The following is a 4410-nucleotide window of genomic DNA, read 5'->3' as shown; positions in this document are numbered from 1 at the left end:
TTAGGTTGAGCCTTCTCGCTCTCTCTGACTCATGGGCAAACATCCGCGACAATGGGTAAATTAATTATCTTACAAATTGAAGAAGCACCATTCAAGAATTAGATAACATCATACATTATGGTTTCCATACAATTACAAGGCTGAAAAAGTTGTTGAATTGGCTTTGCATGGATGAATATCAAAAGGTCAAGTTATCATGTTTTTGTTCAGCAACACCATCTAATTTAGATAGCACACCAATTACAACATCTTCTGAAATTGCAACAACAATCAACAACTATATATGCACATAGCATTAGAAATCTAACTAGTATTATCTATACCTTTGCATGTCTTGAAAGTATTTGTTTCTATAGTGAATCGATGAGTTTGCAAAGCTTGCTCCTCCTTTGCTTTTGATAATAAATTTTTGTTGATAATTGCAACTGCTGTGACATACTTAATATTATCGTGGATTAACTCCCAGATGCCTAGACAAGGCATAGCAATGTTTAGTAAGCAAAGAGTATGTTTCTTCGCTAGACAACACTACTGTAATTTATATATATCAGAATTAAGTTAATAATGCAAATGAATTATATATACCGATTCAGTATTCCACGCCAGGTTTGGGGCCTCATACCCAAGCACCATAAGAAGAAAGGATTGCAAATGTAATTCTTACCAACATTTAACCTAAATATCGGGTTTCACTTCTCACAATACAATAGAAAAGAGAAAGAAGAATGAAGGGAGATATCGCAAAATGCAAAACAAAAACTTTTGTCAGCAGAAACATGAAACCGTTTGTTTTGCCAAAATGCATTGGCCGCATCTTTAAATGTTGTAATAAAATTCATAAAAAGTACCATAAGACTCCTCATGTTGAGGCACTAATCATGCCTAGTCTTAACCATAACAACAAAGAACCTAACCAACTTTTGATAGGCGTATAATATTGTCTCCTCGAGGGTAGCCTCAAGAAAAATCAATGATAGCTAGAAGTTAACTTAAATCAGCACTTCAACAAAACACCAACAAGAATTGGGTTTTCATGGTCTAATTTTCCTTCAATCCAAACAAAACCAAATGAAAAAGACAGTATGAACAAGAAGTTAACCACGCTTAAGATATAGTCAATGGAGCCAAAGGTCGATCAAGAACTCACCGTAATTGTGGGGCAAGATCAAATCCTCTTCAATTGAGCACTCAATTCATATGATGGATTATTATTAAAACTATGAACTAAATTTACACCAAAAAGTGTAGTACCTTTATTCTAAGTACAAACAATTAATTAGGATCAATTTCATACTTCAAATTGAAAATAGAGTATCAAGGACTCGTTAACTTACCCTACGCGATGAACGTGACAATCACATCTCGGCCTTATATATATAGAACCATCTAAATTTTGCATGCCATTAGCCGCGTGGGACTACCCTCGGCGATGTAACGCCTTTCCAACAATATCGCAACCCTAGACTTTCATATTGCAAAGCAATTTCAATATCAAATATGAAGAATAGACTAAATTTCTATAATTGCAGATCTATCAACACTCAACTCCAACTGCACAATTGTCACCCAAAAGACTATAATAATGTGAAATCAAACAAAACCCGATTAGTTTCTCATGTTTTGATGGTTTGCCAATTGTTGGGTAAGAATTGATATTTGTTGGGCTCGAAATCGCCGGTTGCTTTCTTGCACTTGTTGCCTTAATAGATTCATAGTTTCCTTGAGCTCAATGATTTCAACTTGTGAGCCCCCACTAACATCATTTCTCCTACTCGAGCTAGAAGATGATCCATACACTCTTTAGAGTTGGGACAACCCCAAGTCCCATACCGAACATACCTCGGGTATTCTTTTCCCAAAAACACTAGTAAATGCTTCATTTTCGTAAAGTTTGATCCTTGATCCGAGTAATTAGATCTTCCTGTAAATAAAATAATAGATTTTTTCATAAACACACGTCATAAAATCATGAAACACATCATACGACAGGTAATAAACTTACATGACTATGCCTTTTGCTTCTTCATTTACAAAAGACCCATCTTATGTTGTATGGCTTGTCTGGAAATAATTCACTCCCGTAATAGACCCGACCTAGTTGCTTTTCCTACCAAAAATTAAATTTTTAAAAATGTAAGTAATGTTGTGACATGATTAATAAAACATACTAAAAACTAATCAAAAAGAAGAAAGTAATAACCATCTCGCTTTTCCAATGCACGGACTGACTTAGAACCTAATGTGTGGGGCATTGTTTGGTGGGTGCGATTTATAGTATTTTGTTCTGCTTTTGCCTATAAAGTGTAATTTAACAATTAAAAGTGAAACAACAATACAACTACCATTTTTTAATTGGATATCACCTTCGTGTTAGGCCGAGCTCTATAATCCATAAAAGCAACCCATTGCTCCAAAGGGATCTCTAGAGGTTTCCTTGCTATGTTGGCTTCACGCGGACCATTGGGATCACATTTCATTATGTTATATAAGTTGTATCAATTGTCTCACCATTTTTTGGCTAAGATTTTGAAAATGTATCGCTTATGTCCATCATCATTGACCTCCAATTTTGTCTACATATAAATAAATACATTAATACAAAACTATCAAATGTAGCAAAAAATATAACCATAACATGGCAACCATAAATAACACTAGATACCTTTATAATATTGGTCCACACTTGATCTTTATAGCACTCTGGAATCTTTTGCCACTTTTCATATCCGATAGGAAAATTCTGACAATTGCTTGCAATGTGGACAAGAAATTGAGTGAGCATACCCCCTGATAAATCAACAGGTTGATTTCGGGAATTCCATTGCACAACAACTTTTTCTCCTAGAGGAAAAGAGTATATGTCAATTGCTCGCATTTTTTGACGCTTCACTTCCCCATTGCTATCTGCCATTTACAGAAAATGAAACCACATCTTATATATGTGATTATTGTTTATAGCATTTAAAAACCTATAACTTTGATACCATTCAATATATAAAAATCAAATAAATTATATATATACATGTATATAGATTAATCACCTTTAATTTTCACATCCCATGTTCTTGTACTCCTTTTATAACCCCTAACAAGTTGAGGTTCATTTCTTTCAACTGTTGTTTGGTGCACATGACCATCTTCTTGAATTTGTGCATTAATCTGAGGACGATCTTGTTCAACTTATGCATTAATCTGTGGTGTTGACATAGATGTACATGGGCCTATAGAATGATTTCGGTCCTCTGTTGAATAACTTGTCGTAATGTGTCTTTTTGTCCTCGGCATACTGCAAATAACTAACATAATCAATTAGTGTCAAATAATTAGTTTCATAACATGTAAGAGGTAAATAAAATATAAGAATAAGTACAGAGACAAGCTAATAATTACCAATTAGTGTCAAAAAATTATTTAAATATTGTTTTCAGCTTCATAATGTTATCCAATATTTGAGGATTACAAATTCTGAAGATCATCTGCATCATCTCGACTCAAAGGTAAATGTATATCTTCATCAGGAAATAAGTTTTCAAGATTTTGTGACTGATAAGCTTCAATATTGGCCATGGTGTCTAAATCATCCTCGCCCATATCGTACAAATCTCTAGGTTTCAGATGTATTGGTATGCACCACCCTTTTTCCTTTTGATCATCAACATAGAATACCATATGTGCCTCAGAAGCTTTAATGTACGGCTCATCATCTTCATTCATCCCTAGTATGTATAGGTCTTGCAAAATTGATTGAGGTAAAACCTAATGTATCAGTTTTTAAACCTCTACGGTGAGTTGTGTTGGCCCACTAACACTTGAACAAAAATACCGTAAACATTCCATTGTAATTAAGATCAATGATGTCAACTAATTTTCCATAATATGGCACACCTCCATACCGCATGTTAACATCACTATTGCTTGAGTAACTCCTTGTTCCAAATGTGCTGAAAACACCACTATTCTATGTGTTTAATCCTCTATCACGTTCCAAAGTACGAAATTTGTACCCATTGACATTGAATGCCGTGTATCTTTTTGCTTATTTAATTGGCCCCTGCGCAAGAGCTATGAGCAAACTCTTGTCTGTATCTAGGAGCACCTCACGATCTTGATTGATCTAAAGACAAATGTGCATTAATTTAGACAAATTTGCATTGATTTAATGTATATATAGAGATAATACTTACTTGATTTGCAAACCATTGATTAAACTCCCTATGAACCATCTTATCTACCTCGATAGGATTTCTACTTCGGCTTCGTAATTGTCGTCTTGCAACGAGTCCTCGAGATTGTCTATCATGTTTAAAGTAGTATTTTTAATAACAATGTCCACTTCACTAATTCACACATGCACAAGTAATAATACTCATCGAGCGTAAAGAATCAATTCAGGGGCAATTTATTAACACA

This window comes from Dioscorea cayenensis, chromosome 7 (genome assembly GCF_009730915.1).
Source record: "Dioscorea cayenensis subsp. rotundata cultivar TDr96_F1 chromosome 7, TDr96_F1_v2_PseudoChromosome.rev07_lg8_w22 25.fasta, whole genome shotgun sequence".
NCBI classification, from domain to species: Eukaryota; Viridiplantae; Streptophyta; class Magnoliopsida; order Dioscoreales; family Dioscoreaceae; genus Dioscorea; species Dioscorea cayenensis.
This window is presented reverse-complemented; position numbering follows the sequence as displayed.